Consider the following 17,373-nt stretch of genomic DNA (forward strand, 5'->3'; position numbering starts at 1 on the left):
GGAATAAGAAGGCAAAACCGACTAAGACCCAGAAAACATTTAGGAAATTGGCACTCAAGAAACCACAAATCGGCTGAGGCACCCAAAACAATGACAGCAAGCCAGAAGTGGAGCAAGCCAACAGCTGTGCCCTGATTGAAAAAGAACCTTCCTGTTGTGCCCTGAACATAATATGCCAGCCTCAAAACCAAAGCTCACATGAGAAAATTAATTACAAACCATGATAAATTAGGGAAATGTGAAAAAGCCAAAGAAATGCAAGAGTCCTTTGTGATATTTGGCAGGATTTAGACACAAAGAAAGTGGCTGTTTCCAGATTCATCCCCCCCTTCCACAGACTGACTTTGGAATTCTGATTGAATTCACCTCAAAATCGCACTCACACTCATTTTGGAGGGTATTAGAATCTGTCCCCTCAGCAGAAGCGTTCTATGTCATTTTCCAAAACACAGAAACTCATCTTGGTCGTGTTGCCTGTAGATTTCTAATCCTGAAAGGGCAATGCGCTGTGTTTTTTTTTTTTTCTTTCTTTCATAATGGCTACTCTCCAAAATCTTGCTTGTATTGCATCAGAATACAAAATTTGGGAAGGAAGAAGACAAAACCAACTCAGACCCCGAAAACATTTAGGAAATTGCCACACAAGAAACCACAAATCAGCTGAGGCACCCAAAACAATGACAGCAAGCCAGAAGTGGAGCAAGCCAACAGCTGTGCCCTGATTGAAAAAGAACCTTCCTCTTGTGCCCTGAACTCAATATGCCAGCCTCAAAACCAAAGCTCACATCAGAAAATTCATTACAAACCATGATAAATAAGGGAAATGTGAAAAAGCCAAAGAAATGCAAGAGTCCTTTGTGATATTTGGCAGGATTTAGACACAAAGAAAGTGGCTGTTTCCAGATTCATCCCCCCCTTCCACAGACTGACTTTGGAATTCTGATTGAGTTCACCTCAAGATCGCTCTCACACTCCATTTGGAGGGAATTAGAATCTGTCACCTCAGCAGAAGCGTTCCATGTCATTTTCCAAAACACAGAATCTCATCTTGGTTGTGTTGCCTATGGATTTCTAATCCTGAATGGTAAATTTGCTGTGTTTTTTTTTTCTTTCATAATGGCTACTCTGTCCAAAATCTTGCTTGTATTGCATCAGAATACAAAATTTGGGAAGGAAGAAGACAAAACCAACTCAGTCCCCGAAAACATTTAGGAAATTGTCACACAAGAAACCACAAATCAGCTGAGGCACCCAAAACAATGACAGCAAGCCAGAAGTGGAGCAAGCCAACAGCTGTGCCCTGATTGAAAAAGAACCTTCCTCTTGTGCCCTGAACTCAATATGCCAGCCTCAAAACCAAAGCTCACATCAGAAAATTCATTACAAACCATGATAAATAAGGGAAATGTGAAAAAGCCAAAGAAATGCAAGAGTCCTTTGTGATATTTGGCAGGATTTAGACACAAAGAAAGCGGCTGTTTCCAGATTCATCCCCCCCTTCCACAGACTGACTTTGGAATTCTGATTGAATTCACCTCAAGATCGCTCTCACACTCCATTTGGAGGGAATTAGAATCTGTCACCTCAGCAGAAGCGTTCCATGTCATTTTCCAAAACACAGAATCTCACCTTGGTTGTGTTGCCTATGGATTTCTAATCCTGAAAGGTCAATTTGCTGTGTTTTTTTTTTTCTTTCATAATGGCTACTCTGTCCAATATCTTGCTTGTATTGCATCAGAATACAAAATTTGGGAAGGAAGAAGGCAAAACCAACTCAGACCCCGAAAATATTTAGGAAATTGCCACACAAGAAACCACAAATCAGCTGAGGCACCCAAAACAATGACAGCAAGCCAGAATTGGAGCAAGCCAACAGCTGTGCCCTGATTGAAAAAGAACCTTCCTCTTGTGCCCTGAACTCAATTGCCAGCCTCAAAACCAAAGCTCACATCAGAAAATTCATTACAAACCATGATAAATAAGGGAAATGTGAAAAAGCCAAAGAAATGCAAGAGTCCTTTGTGATATTTGGCAGGATTTAGACACAAAGAAAGTGGCTGTTTCCAGATTCATCCCCCCCTTCCACAGACTGACTTTGGAATTCTGATTGAATTCACCTCAAGATCGCTCTCACACTCCATTTGGAGGGAATTAGAATCTGTCACCTCAGCAGAAGCGTTCCATGTCATTTTCCAAAACACAGAATCTCATCTTGGTTGTGTTGCCTATGAATTTCTAATCCTGAATGGTAAATTTGCTGTATTTTTTTTTTCTTTCACAATGGCTACTCTGTCCAAAATTTTGCTTGTATTGCATCAGAATACAAAATTTGGGAAGGAAGAAGGCAAAACCAACTCAGACCCAGAAAACATTTAGGAAATTGCCACACAAGAAACCACAAATCAGCTGAGGCACCCAAAACAATGACAGCAAGCCAGAAGTGGAGCAAGCCAACAGCTGTGCCCTGATTGAAAAACAACCTTCCTCTTGTGCCCTGAACTCAATATGCCAGCCTCAAAACCAAAGCTCACATCAGAAAATTCATTACAAACCATGATAAATAAGAAAAAAGAGAAAAAAGCCAAAGAAATGCAAGAGTCCTTTGTGATATTTGGCAGGATTTAGACACAAAGAAACTGGCTGTTTCCAGATTCATCCCCCCCTTCCACAGACTGACTTTGGAATTCTGATTGAATTCACCTCAAGATCGCTCTCACACTCCATTTGGAGGGAATTAGAATCTGTCACCTCAGCAGAAGCGTTCCATGTCATTTTCCAAAACACAGAATCTCATCTTGGTTGTGTTGCCTATGGATTTCTAATCCTGAATGGTCAATTTGCTGTGTTTTTTTTTTCTTTCATAATGGCTACTCTGTCCAAAATCTTGCTTGTATTGCATCAGAATACAAAATTTGGGAAGGAAGAAGACAAAACCAACTCAGACCCCGAAAACATTTAGGAAATTGCCACACAAGAAACCACAAATCAGCTGAGGCACCCAAAACAATGACAGCAAGCCAGAAGTGGAGCAAGCCAACAGCTGTGCCCTGATTGAAAAACAACCTTCCTCTTGTGCCCTGAACTCAATATGCCAGCCTCAAAACCAAAGCTCACATCAGAAAATTCATTACAAACCATGATAAATAAGGGAAATGTGAAAAAGCCAAAGAAATGCAAGAGTCCTTTGTGATATTTGGCAGGATTTAGACACAAAGAAAGCGGCTGTTTCCAGATTCATCCCCCCCTTCCACAGACTGACTTTGGAATTCTGATTGAATTCACCTCAAGATCGCTCTCACACTCCATTTGGAGGGAATTAGAATCTGTCCCCTCAGCAGAAGCGTTCCATGTCATTTTCCAAAACACAGAATCTCATCTTGGTTGTGTTGCCTATGGATTTCTAATCATGAATGGTAAATTTGCTGTGTTTTTTTTTTTCTTTCATAATGGCTACTCTGTCCAAAATTTTACTTGTATTGCATCAGAATACAAAATTTGGGAAGGAAGAAGGCAAAACCAACTCAGACCCAGAAAACATTTAGGAAATTGCCACACAAGAAACCACAAATCAGCTGAGGCACCCAAAACAATGACAGCAAGCCAGAAGTGGAGCAAGCCAACAGCTGTGCCCTGATTGAAAAAGAACCTTCCTCTTGTGTCCTGAACTCAATATGCCAGCCTCAAAACCAAAGCTCACATCAGAAAATTCATTACAAACCATGATAAATAAGAAAAAAGAGAAAAAAGCCAAAAAAATGCAAGAATCCATAATGATAGTGGGCTTGATTTAGTTGCTAGGAAACCGGCTGTTCCCAGATTCATCCACCCCTCCAGCTGACTGCCTGTGGAATTCTGACTGAATTAACCTGACAATCACTGTGAAACTCAGTTTGGAGGCCATTAATATCTGTCACCTCAGCCAAAGTGTTCCATTTTATTTTCATAAACACAAAAACTCACCTTGGTCATGTTACCTGTAGATTTCTATGCTTCAAACACCTATTTGTTGTGTTTTTTCTTTCATAATGGCTATTCTGTACAAACTCTACTTTGCATTGCATCAGAATACAAAATTTGGGAAGGAAGAAGGCAAAGCCAACTCAGACCCTGAAAACATTTGGGAAATTGCCACACAAGAAACCACAAATCGGCTGAGGCACTCAAAACAATGACAGCAAGCCAGAAGTGGAGCAAGCCAACAGCTGTGCCCTGATTGAAAAAGAACCTTCCTCTTGTGCCCTGAACTCAATATGCCAGCCTCAAAACCAAAGCTCATATCAGAAAATTCATTACAAACCATGATAAATAAGAAAAAAGAGAAAAAAGCCAAAGAAATGCAAGAATCCATAATGATATTGGGTTTGATTTAGTTGCAAGGAAACCGGCTGTTCCCAGATTCATCCACCACTAAAGCTGACTGCCTGTGGAATTCTGACTGAATTAACCTGACAATTGCAGTGAAACTCAAGATACCAAATTTCAGCTGAGGCACCCAAAACAAAGACAATAGCCAGAATTGGAGCACACCAACAGCTGTGCCCTGTTTGAAAAGGACCATTCCTCTGTTGCCCTGAACTCTATATTGCAGCCTCAAAACCAAAGCTCACATCAGAAAATTCATTACAAACCATGATAAATAAGGGAAATGTGAAAAAGCCAAAGAAATGCTAGAGTCCTTTGTGATATTTGGCTGGATTTAGACACAAAGAAACTGGCTGTTTCCAGATTCATCCCCCCCTTCCACAGATTGACTTTGGAATTCTGATTGAATTCACCTCAAAATCGCACTCACACTCATTTGGGAGGGAATTAGAATCTGTCCCCTCAGCAGAAGCGTTCTATGTCATTTTCCAAAACACAGAAACTCATCTTGGTTGTGTTGCCTGTAGATTTCTAATCCTGAAAGGGCAATGCGCTGTGTTTTTTTTTCTTTCTTTCATATTGGCTACTCTCCAAAATCTTGCTTGTATTGCATCAGAATACAAAATTTGGGAAGGAAGAAGGCAAAACCGACTCAGACCCAGAAAGCATTTAGGAAATTGCCACTCAAGAAACCACAAATCGGCTGAGGCACCCAAAACAATGACAGCAAGCCAGAATGGGAGCAAGCCAACAGCTGTGCCCTGATTGAAAAAGAACCTTCCTCTTGTGCCCTGAACTCAATTGCCAGCCTCAAAACCAAAGCTCACATCAGAAAATTCATTACAAACCATGATAAATAAGGGAAATGTGAAAAAGCCAAAGAAATGCAAGAGTCCTTTGTGATATTTGGCAGGATTTAGACACAAAGAAAGTGGCTGTTTCCAGATTCATCCCCCCCTTCCACAGACTGACTTTGGAATTCTGATTGAATTCACCTCAAGATCGCTCTCACACTCCATTTGGAGGGAATTAGAATCTGTCACCTCAGCAGAAGCGTTCCATGTCATTTTCCAAAACACAGAATCTCATCTTGGTTGTGTTGCCTATGAATTTCTAATCCTGAATGGCAAATTTGCTGTATTTTTTTTTCTTTCACAATGGCTACTCTGTCCAAAATTTTGCTTGTATTGCATCAGAATACAAAATTTGGGAAGGAAGAAGGCAAAACCAACTCAGACCCAGAAAACATTTAGGAAATTGCCACACAAGAAACCACAAATCAGCTGAGGCACCCAAAACAATGACAGCAAGCCAGAAGTGGAGCAAGCCAACAGCTGTGCCCTGATTGAAAAACAACCTTCCTCTTGTGCCCTGAACTCAATATGCCAGCCTCAAAACCAAAGCTCACATCAGAAAATTCATTACAAACCATGATAAATAAGAAAAAAGAGAAAAAAGCCAAAGAAATGCAAGAGTCCTTTGTGATATTTGGCAGGATTTAGACACAAAGAAACTGGCTGTTTCCAGATTCATCCCCCCCTTCCACAGACTGACTTTGGAATTCTGATTGAATTCACCTCAAGATCGCTCTCACACTCCATTTGGAGGGAATTAGAATCTGTCACCTCAGCAGAAGCGTTCCATGTCATTTTCCAAAACACAGAATCTCATCTTGGTTGTGTTGCCTATGGATTTCTAATCCTGAATGGTCAATTTGCTGTGTTTTTTTTTTTCTTTCATAATGGCTACTCTGTCCAAAATCTTGCTTGTATTGCATCAGAATACAAAATTTGGGAAGGAAGAAGACAAAACCAACTCAGACCCCGAAAACATTTAGGAAATTGCCACACAAGAAACCACAAATCAGCTGAGGCACCCAAAACAATGACAGCAAGCCAGAAGTGGAGCAAGCCAACAGCTGTGCCCTGATTGAAAAAGAACCTTCCTCTTGTGCCCTGAACTCAATATGCCAGCCTCAAAACCAAAGCTCACATCAGAAAATTCATTACAAACCATGATAAATAAGGGAAATGTGAAAAAGCCAAAGAAATGCAAGAGTCCTTTGTGATATTTGGCAGGATTTAGACACAAAGAAAGCGGCTGTTTCCAGATTCATCCCCCCCTTCCACAGACTGACTTTGGAATTCTGATTGAATTCACCTCAAGATCGCTCTCACACTCCATTTGGAGGGAATTAGAATCTGTCCCCTCAGCAGAAGCGTTCCATGTCATTTTCCAAAACACAGAATCTCATCTTGGTTGTGTTGCCTATGGATTTCTAATCATGAATGGTAAATTTGCTGTGTTTTTTTTTTCTTTCATAATGGCTACTCTGTCCAAAATTTTACTTGTATTGCATCAGAATACAAAATTTGGGAAGGAAGAAGGCAAAACCAACTCAGACCCAGAAAACATTTAGGAAATTGCCACACAAGAAACCACAAATCAGCTGAGGCACCCAAAACAATGACAGCAAGCCAGAAGTGGAGCAAGCCAACAGCTGTGCCCTGATTGAAAAAGAACCTTCCTCTTGTGTCCTGAACTCAATATGCCAGCCTCAAAACCAAAGCTCACATCAGAAAATTCATTACAAACCATGATAAATAAGAAAAAAGAGAAAAAAGCCAAAAAAATGCAAGAATCCATAATGATAGTGGGCTTGATTTAGTTGCTAGGAAACCGGCTGTTCCCAGATTCATCCACCCCTCCAGCTGACTGCCTGTGGAATTCTGACTGAATTAACCTGACAATCACTGTGAAACTCAGTTTGGAGGCCATTAATATCTGTCACCTCAGCCAAAGTGTTCCATTTTATTTTCATAAACACAAAAACTCACCTTGGTCATGTTACCTGTAGATTTCTATGCTTCAAACACCTATTTGTTGTGTTTTTTCTTTCATAATGGCTATTCTGTACAAACTCTTCTTTGCATTGCATCAGAATACAAAATTTGGGAAGGAAGAAGGCAAAGCCAACTCAGACCCTGAAAACATTTGGGAAATTGCCACACAAGAAACCACAAATCGGCTGAGGCACTCAAAACAATGACAGCAAGCCAGAAGTGGAGCAAGCCAACAGCTGTGCCCTGATTGAAAAAGAACCTTCCTCTTGTGCCCTGAACTCAATATGCCAGCCTCAAAACCAAAGCTCATATCAGAAAATTCATTACAAACCATGATAAATAAGAAAAAAGAGAAAAAAGCCAAAGAAATGCAAGAATCCGTAATGATATTGGGTTTGATTTAGTTGCAAGGAAACCGGCTGTTCCCAGATTCATCCACCACTAAAGCTGACTGCCTGTGGAATTCTGACTGAATTAACCTGACAATTGCAGTGAAACTCAAGATACCAAATTTCAGCTGAGGCACCCAAAACAAAGACAATAGCCAGAATTGGAGCACACCAACAGCTGTGCCCTGTTTGAAAAGGACCATTCCTCTGTTGCCCTGAACTCTATATTGCAGCCTCAAAACCAAAGCTCACATCAGAAAATTCATTACAAACCATGATAAATAAGGGAAATGTGAAAAAGCCAAAGAAATGCTAGAGTCCTTTGTGATATTTGGCTGGATTTAGACACAAAGAAACTGGCTGTTTCCAGATTCATCCCCCCCTTCCACAGATTGACTTTGGAATTCTGATTGAATTCACCTCAAAATCGCACTCACACTCATTTGGGAGGGAATTAGAATCTGTCCCCTCAGCAGAAGCGTTCTATGTCATTTTCCAAAACACAGAAACTCATCTTGGTTGTGTTGCCTGTAGATTTCTAATCCTGAAAGGGCAATGCGCTGTGTTTTTTTTTCTTTCTTTCATATTGGCTACTCTCCAAAATCTTGCTTGTATTGCATCAGAATACAAAATTTGGGAAGGAAGAAGGCAAAACCGACTCAGACCCAGAAAGCATTTAGGAAATTGCCACTCAAGAAACCACAAATCGGCTGAGGCACCCAAAACAATGACAGCAAGCCAGAATTGGAGCAAGCCAACAGCTGTGCCCTGATTGAAAAAGAACCTTCCTCTTGTGCCCTGAACTCAATATGCCAGCCTCAAAACCAAAGCTCACATCAGAAAATTCATTACAAACCATGATAAATAAGGGAAATGTGAAAAAGCCAAAGAATTGCAAGAGTCCTTTGTGATATTTGGCAGGATTTAGACACAAAGAAAGTGGCTGTTTCCAGATTCATCCCCCCCTTCCACAGACTGACTTTGGAATTCTGATTGAATTCACCTCAAAATCGCTCTCACACTCCATTTGGAGGGAATTAGAATCTGTCCCCTCAGCAGAAGCATTCCATGTCATTTTCCAAAACACAGAATCTCATCTTGGTTTTGTTGCCTATGGATTTCTAATCATGAATGGTAAATTTGCTGTGTTTTTTTTTCTTTCATAATGGCTACTCTGTCCAAAATTTTACTTGTATTGCATCAGAATACAAAATTTGGGAAGGAAGAAGGCAAAACCAACTCAGACCCAGAAAACATTTAGGAAATTGCCACACAAGAAACCACAAATCAGCTGAGGCACCCAAAACAATGACAGCAAGCCAGAAGTGGAGCAAGCCAACAGCTGTGCCCTGATTGAAAAAGAACCTTCCTCTTGTGCCCTGAACTCAATATGCCAGCCTCAAAACCAAAGCTCACATCAGAAAATTCATTACAAACCATGATAAATAAGAAAAAAGAGAAAAAAGCCAAAAAAATGCAAGAATCCATAATGATAGTGGGCTTGATTTAGTTGCTAGGAAACCGGCTGTTCCCGGATTCATCCACCCCTCCAGCTGACTGCCTGTGGAATTCTGACTGAATTAACCTGACAATCACTGTGAAACTCAGTTTGGAGGCCATTAATATCTGTCACCTCAGCCAAAGTGTTCCATTTTATTTTCATAAACACAACAACTCACCTTGGTCATGTTACCTGTAGATTTCTATGCTTCAAACACCTATTTGTTGTGTTTTTTCTTTCATAATGGCTATTCTGTACAAACTCTTCTTTGCATTGCATCAGAATACAAAATTTGGGAAGGAAGAAGGCAAAGCCAACTCAGACCCTGAAAACATTTGGGAAATTGCCACACAAGAAACCACAAATCGGCTGAGGCACTCAAAACAATGACAGCAAGCCAGAAGTGGAGCAAGCCAACAGCTGTGCCCTGATTGAAAAAGAACCTTCCTCTTGTGCCCTGAACTCAATATGCCAGCCTCAAAACCAAAGCTCATATCAGAAAATTCATTACAAACCATGATAAATAAGAAAAAAGAGAAAAAAGCCAAAGAAATGCAAGAATCCGTAATGATATTGGGTTTGATTTAGTTGCAAGGAAACCGGCTGTTCCCAGATTCATCCACCACTAAAGCTGACTGCCTGTGGAATTCTGACTGAATTAACCTGACAATTGCAGTGAAACTCAAGATACCAAATTTCAGCTGAGGCACCCAAAACAAAGACAATAGCCAGAATTGGAGCACACCAACAGCTGTGCCCTGTTTGAAAAGGACCATTCCTCTGTTGCCCTGAACTCTATATTGCAGCCTCAAAACCAAAGCTCACATCAGAAAATTCATTACAAACCATGATAAATAAGGGAAATGTGAAAAAGCCAAAGAAATGCTAGAGTCCTTTGTGATATTTGGCTGGATTTAGACACAAAGAAACTGGCTGTTTCCAGATTCATCCCCCCCTTCCACAGATTGACTTTGGAATTCTGATTGAATTCACCTCAAAATCGCACTCACACTCATTTGGGAGGGAATTAGAATCTGTCCCCTCAGCAGAAGCGTTCTATGTCATTTTCCAAAACACAGAAACTCATCTTGGTTGTGTTGCCTGTAGATTTCTAATCCTGAAAGGGCAATGCGCTGTGTTTTTTTTTCTTTCTTTCATATTGGCTACTCTCCAAAATCTTGCTTGTATTGCATCAGAATACAAAATTTGGGAAGGAAGAAGGCAAAACCGACTCAGACCCAGAAAGCATTTAGGAAATTGCCACTCAAGAAACCACAAATCGGCTGAGGCACCCAAAACAATGACAGCAAGCCAGAATTGGAGCAAGCCAACAGCTGTGCCCTGATTGAAAAAGAACCTTCCTCTTGTGCCCTGAACTCAATATGCCAGCCTCAAAACCAAAGCTCACATCAGAAAATTCATTACAAACCATGATAAATAAGGGAAATGTGAAAAAGCCAAAGAATTGCAAGAGTCCTTTGTGATATTTGGCAGGATTTAGACACAAAGAAAGTGGCTGTTTCCAGATTCATCCCCCCCTTCCACAGACTGACTTTGGAATTCTGATTGAATTCACCTCAAAATCGCTCTCACACTCCATTTGGAGGGAATTAGAATCTGTCCCCTCAGCAGAAGCGTTCCATGTCATTTTCCAAAACACAGAATCTCATCTTGGTTTTGTTGCCTATGGATTTCTAATCATGAATGGTAAATTTGCTGTGTTTTTTTTTCTTTCATAATGGCTACTCTGTCCAAAATTTTACTTGTATTGCATCAGAATACAAAATTTGGGAAGGAAGAAGGCAAAACCAACTCAGACCCAGAAAACATTTAGGAAATTGCCACACAAGAAACCACAAATCAGCTGAGGCACCCAAAACAATGACAGCAAGCCAGAAGTGGAGCAAGCCAACAGCTGTGCCCTGATTGAAAAAGAACCTTCCTCTTGTGCCCTGAACTCAATATGCCAGCCTCAAAACCAAAGCTCACATCAGAAAATTCATTACAAACCATGATAAATAAGAAAAAAGAGAAAAAAGCCAAAAAAATGCAAGAATCCATAATGATAGTGGGCTTGATTTAGTTGCTAGGAAACCGGCTGTTCCCGGATTCATCCACCCCTCCAGCTGACTGCCTGTGGAATTCTGACTGAATTAACCTGACAATCACTGTGAAACTCAGTTTGGAGGCCATTAATATCTGTCACCTCAGCCAAAGTGTTCCATTTTATTTTCATAAACACAAAAACTCACCTTGGTCATGTTACCTGTAGATTTCTATGCTTCAAACACCTATTTGTTGTGTTTTTTCTTTCATAATGGCTATTCTGTACAAACTCTTCTTTGCATTGCATCAGAATACAAAATTTGGGAAGGAAGAAGGCAAAGCCAACTCAGACCCTGAAAACATTTGGGAAATTGCCACACAAGAAACCACAAATCGGCTGAGGCACTCAAAACAATGACAGCAAGCCAGAAGTGGAGCAAGCCAACAGCTGTGCCCTGATTGAAAAAGAACCTTCCTCTTGTGCCCTGAACTCAATATGCCAGCCTCAAAACCAAAGCTCATATCAGAAAATTCATTACAAACCATGATAAATAAGAAAAAAGAGAAAAAAGCCAAAGAAATGCAAGAATCCGTAATGATATTGGGTTTGATTTAGTTGCAAGGAAACCGGCTGTTCCCAGATTCATCCACCACTAAAGCTGACTGCCTGTGGAATTCTGACTGAATTAACCTGACAATTGCAGTGAAACTCAAGATACCAAATTTCAGCTGAGGCACCCAAAACAAAGACAATAGCCAGAATTGGAGCACACCAACAGCTGTGCCCTGTTTGAAAAGGACCATTCCTCTGTTGCCCTGAACTCTATATTGCAGCCTCAAAACCAAAGCTCACATCAGAAAATTCATTACAAACCATGATAAATAAGGGAAATGTGAAAAAGCCAAAGAAATGCTAGAGTCCTTTGTGATATTTGGCTGGATTTAGACACAAAGAAACTGGCTGTTTCCAGATTCATCCCCCCCTTCCACAGATTGACTTTGGAATTCTGATTGAATTCACCTCAAAATCGCACTCACACTCATTTGGGAGGGAATTAGAATCTGTCCCCTCAGCAGAAGCGTTCTATGTCATTTTCCAAAACACAGAAACTCATCTTGGTTGTGTTGCCTGTAGATTTCTAATCCTGAAAGGGCAATGCGCTGTGTTTTTTTTTCTTTCTTTCATATTGGCTACTCTCCAAAATCTTGCTTGTATTGCATCAGAATACAAAATTTGGGAAGGAAGAAGGCAAAACCGACTCAGACCCAGAAAGCATTTAGGAAATTGCCACTCAAGAAACCACAAATCGGCTGAGGCACCCAAAACAATGACAGCAAGCCAGAATTGGAGCAAGCCAACAGCTGTGCCCTGATTGAAAAAGAACCTTCCTCTTGTGCCCTGAACTCAATATGCCAGCCTCAAAACCAAAGCTCACATCAGAAAATTCATTACAAACCATGATAAATAAGGGAAATGTGAAAAAGCCAAAGAATTGCAAGAGTCCTTTGTGATATTTGGCAGGATTTAGACACAAAGAAAGTGGCTGTTTCCAGATTCATCCCCCCCTTCCACAGACTGACTTTGGAATTCTGATTGAATTCACCTCAAAATCACTCTCACACTCCATTTGGAGGGAATTAGAATCTGTCCCCTCAGCAGAAGCGTTCCATGTCATTTTCCAAAACACAGAATCTCATCTTGGTTGTGTTGCCTATGGATTTCTAATCCTGAAAGGGCAATTTGCTGTGTTTTTTTTTTTTCTTTCATAATGGCTACTCTGTCCAAAATCTTGCTTGTATTGCATCAGAATACAAAATTTGGGAAGGCAGAAGGCAAAACCAACTCAGACCCCGAAAACATTTAGGAAATTGCCACACAAGAAACCACAAATCAGCTGAGGCACCCAAAACAATGACAGCAAGCCAGAAGTGGAGCAAGCCAACAGCTGTGCCCTGATTGAAAAAGAACCTTCCTCTTGTGCCCTGAACTCAATACGCCAGCCTCAAAACCAAAGCTCACATCAGAAAATTCATTACAAACCATGATAAATAAGAAAAAAGAGAAAAAAGCCAAAGAAATGCAAGAATCCATAATGATATAGGGCTTGATTTAGTCGCTAGGCAACCGGCTGTTCCCGGATTCATCCACCCCTCCAGCTGACTGCCTGTGGAATTCTGACTGAATTAACCTGAAAATCACAGTGAAACTCAGTTTGGAGGCAGTTAATATCTGTCACCTCAGCCAAAGTGTTCCATTTTTTTTCCAAAACACAAAAACTCACCTTGGTCATGTTCCCTATAGATTTCTAAGCTTCAAATGCATATTTGTTAGGCTTTTTATTTCATAATGGCTACACTATACAAACTCTTCTTTGCATTGCAAAAGAATACAAAATTTGGGAAGGAAGAAGGCCAAGCCAACTCAGACCCTGAAAACATTTGGGAAATTGCCACACAAGAAACCACAAATCGGCTGAGGCACTCAAAAGAATGACAGCAAGCCAGAAGTGGAGCAAGCCAACAGCTGTGCCCTGATTGAAAAAGAACCATCCTCTTGTGCCCTGAACTCCATATTGCAGCCTCAAAACCAAAGCTCACATCAGAAAATTCATTACAAACCATGATAAATAAGAAAAAAGTGAAAAAGCCAAAGAAATGCAAGAATCCATAATGATATTGGGTTTGATTTAGTTGCAAGGAAACTGGCTGTTCCCAGATTCATCCACCACTAAAGCTGACTGCCTGTGGAATTCTGACTGAATTAACCTGACAATCCCAGTGAAACTCAAGAAACCAAATTTCAGCTGAGGCACCCAAAACAAAGACAATAGCCAGAATTGGAGCAAACCAACAGCTGTGCCCTGTTTGAAAAAGACCATTCCTCCGGTGCCCTGAACTCTATATTGCAGCCTCAAAACCAAAGCTCACATCAGAAAATTCATTACAAACCATGATAAATAAGGGAAATGTGAAAAAGCCAAAGAAATGCAAGAGTCCTTTGTGATATTTGGCTGGATTTAGACACAAAGAAACTGGCTGTTTCCAGATTCATCCCCCCCTTCCACAGACTGACTCTGGAATTCTGATTGAATTCACCTCAAAATCGCACTCACACTCATTTTGGAGGGTATTAGAATCTGTCCCCTCAGCAGAAGCGTTCTATGTCATTTTCCAAAACACAGAAACTCATCTTGGTTGTGTTGCCTGTAGATTTCTAATCCTGAAATGGCAATGCGCTGTGTTTTTTTTTTTTTCTTTCATAATGGCTACTCTCCAAAACATGCTTGTATTGCATCAGAATACAAAATTTGGGAATAGGAAGGCAAAACCGACTCAGACCCAGAAAACATTTAGGAAATTGGCACTCAAGAAACCACAAATCGGCTGAGGCACCCAAAACAATGATAGCAAGCCAGAAGTGGAGCAAGCCAACAGCTGTGCCCTGGTTGAAAAAGAACCTTCCTCTTGCGCCCTGAACTCAATATGCCAGCCTCAAAACCAAAGCTCACATCAGAAAATTCATTACAAACCATGATAAATAAGAAAAATGAGAAAAAAGCCAAAAAAATGCAAGAATCCATGATGATATTGGACTTGATTTAGTCTCAAGAAAACCGAATGTTCCCGGATTCATCCACACCTCCAGCTGATGCCTGTGGAATTCTGTCTGAATTAACCTGAAAATCATAGTGAAACTCATTTTGGAGGCAATTAATATCTGTCACCTCAGCCAAAGTGTTCCATTTGATTTTCCAAAACACAAAAGCTCACCTTGGTCGTGTTACCTGTAGATTTATATTCTTCAAATGCCCATTTGTAATGTTTTTTATTTCATAATGGCTACTCTGTCCAAACTCTTGTTTGTGTTGCGTCAGAATACAGAATTTGGGAATGAAGAAGGCAAAGCCAACTCAGACCCAGAAAACATTTAGGAAATTGCCACACAAGAAACCACAAATCGGCTGAGGCACCCAAAACAATGACAGCAAGCCAGAATTGAAGCAGGCCAACAGCTATGCCCTGTTTGAAAAAGACCATTCCTCCTGTGCACTGAACTCTATATTGCAGCCTCAAAACCAAAGCTCACATCCGAAAATTCATTACAAACCATGATAAAAAGAAAAAAGAGAAAGAAGCCAAAGAAATGCAAGAGTCCTTTGTGATATTGGGCTTGATTTAGTTGCAAGGAAACCAGCTGTTCCCGGATTCATCCACCCCTCCTAGCTGACTGGCTGTGGAATTCTGATTGAATTCACCTGAAAATCGCACTCACTCTCGATTTGGAGGAAATTAATATCTGCCCCTCAGTGGAAGGGTTCTATGTCATTTTCCAAAACCCAAAAACTCATCTTGGTCATGTTGCCTATGATTTCTAATCATGAAAACCCAATATGTTCTGTTTTTCAATTTCCTGATGGATCCTCGTTCTAAACCCTTGTTTGTATTGCATCAGAATACACAATTTGAAAAGGAAAAAGGCAAAACCAACTCAGACCAACAAAGCATTTAGGAAAAAGTCGCTCAAAATGAAAAATTGCCTGAGGCACCCAAAGCAATTACAGAAAGCCAGAATTGGAGAGAAACAACAGCTGTGCCCTAATTGAAAAAGACCATTCCTCTGGTTCCCTGAACTCCTTAAGCCAGCCTCAAAACCACAACCCACATCAGAAAATTTATTACAAACCATGATAAATAAGAAAATGTGAAAAATGCAAAAAAGAAAAAGAAATGCAAGAGTCCTTCGTGATATGGCGCTTGTTTTAGTACAAGGAAACCAGCTGTTTCCGGATTCATCCACCCCTCCCAGATGACTGACTGTGGAATTCTGATTGTATTCACCTGAAAAGAGAGAACATTTATAAGTATATTGGGACTGTGGAACCTGTCATTTACCAATCACATGTTAGACTGAATCATAGACCAAATATAGGGAAGAAATCCTATGCATGTAAACCTTGTGGGAATTCATTCAGTATTAAATACCCTCCATCACAGCACTCATATTGTGGAAAACCCTCATGTGTGTAATGATTGTGTGGAAACCACTCACCAGAAGTCAGATCTCATTAGACATCAGAGAATTCACACAGGGTTGAAATCTTACAAATCTAATGACTGTGGGAAGTTCTTTGGCCAGAAGAAACACCTCATAAATCATCAGAGAATTCACACAGGTGAGAAACCTTTTGAATGTAATGACTGTGGAAAATCCTTTGGCCAGAAGGCAAACCTCATAAATCATCAGAGAATTCACACAGGTGAGAAACCTTATGAATGCAATTACTATGGAAAATCCTTTGGCCAGAAGGCAAACCTCATAAATCATCAGAGAATTCACAGAGGGGAGAAACCTTATGAATGCAATCATTGTGGAAAAGCCTTTGCTGAGAAATCAAAGCTCACAAAGCATCAGACAATTTGTACTGGGGGAAACCTTATGATTGCAATGACTGTGGAAAAACCTTTGCTGAGAAGTCAAACCTCAGAAAGTATCAGAGCCTTCACACCATGGAGAAAGCTTATAAATGAAATGACTGTGGAAAAGCCTTTGGTCCCATCCTTGCATACCAAGGATAAATCCCACTTGGTCTGGGTGGATGATCTTTCTGATGCATTGTTGGATTCAATTGGCCAGAATTCTGTTGCAGATCTTTGCATGTATGTTCATCAGGGAAATTGGTCTATAATTACTTTCTTTGTTGCACTTTTTTCAAGTTTAGGAATGAAGGTGATGTTGGCTTCATAGAAAGAATTTGGGAGAATCGCCTCTCTCTCAATTGTTTTGAATAACTTGAGAAGAATTGCAGTTAGTGCTTTAAATGTCTGTTAGAATTCAGCAGTGAAGCCTTCCAGTTTTGGGGTTTTCTTGGTAGTGATGGTCTTTATTACTGGTATCATTTCCATCTGGTTATGTGTGTGTTTAGGTTTTCTATATCTTTGTTGCTCAATTTAGGTAGGTTTTATGGATGGAAGGATGGTGGAAAGCCTCTTTGCTGTACTTCATAACTCATAAGATATCAGAGTATCCACACAGGGAATTTTCTACTTGACCTTTTTGTGCAAGTTATATCTCATGAAATATTAGAGAATTCACCAAGGGGAGAAATGCATGAATATAATACATGTGAATAGCCTTTGTGGTGCAAATCAGACCTCATCAAACATAAAAGAATTCTCATGGGGAGCAATTTTATGAATGTAATGACTCAGAGCCTTTTACCATAATTCAGCC

Source organism: Oryctolagus cuniculus, chromosome 21, assembly GCF_051225735.1.
Source record: "Oryctolagus cuniculus isolate XC-2025 breed Fujian yellow rabbit chromosome 21, ASM5122573v1, whole genome shotgun sequence".
Classification (NCBI taxonomy): Eukaryota; Metazoa; Chordata; class Mammalia; order Lagomorpha; family Leporidae; genus Oryctolagus; species Oryctolagus cuniculus.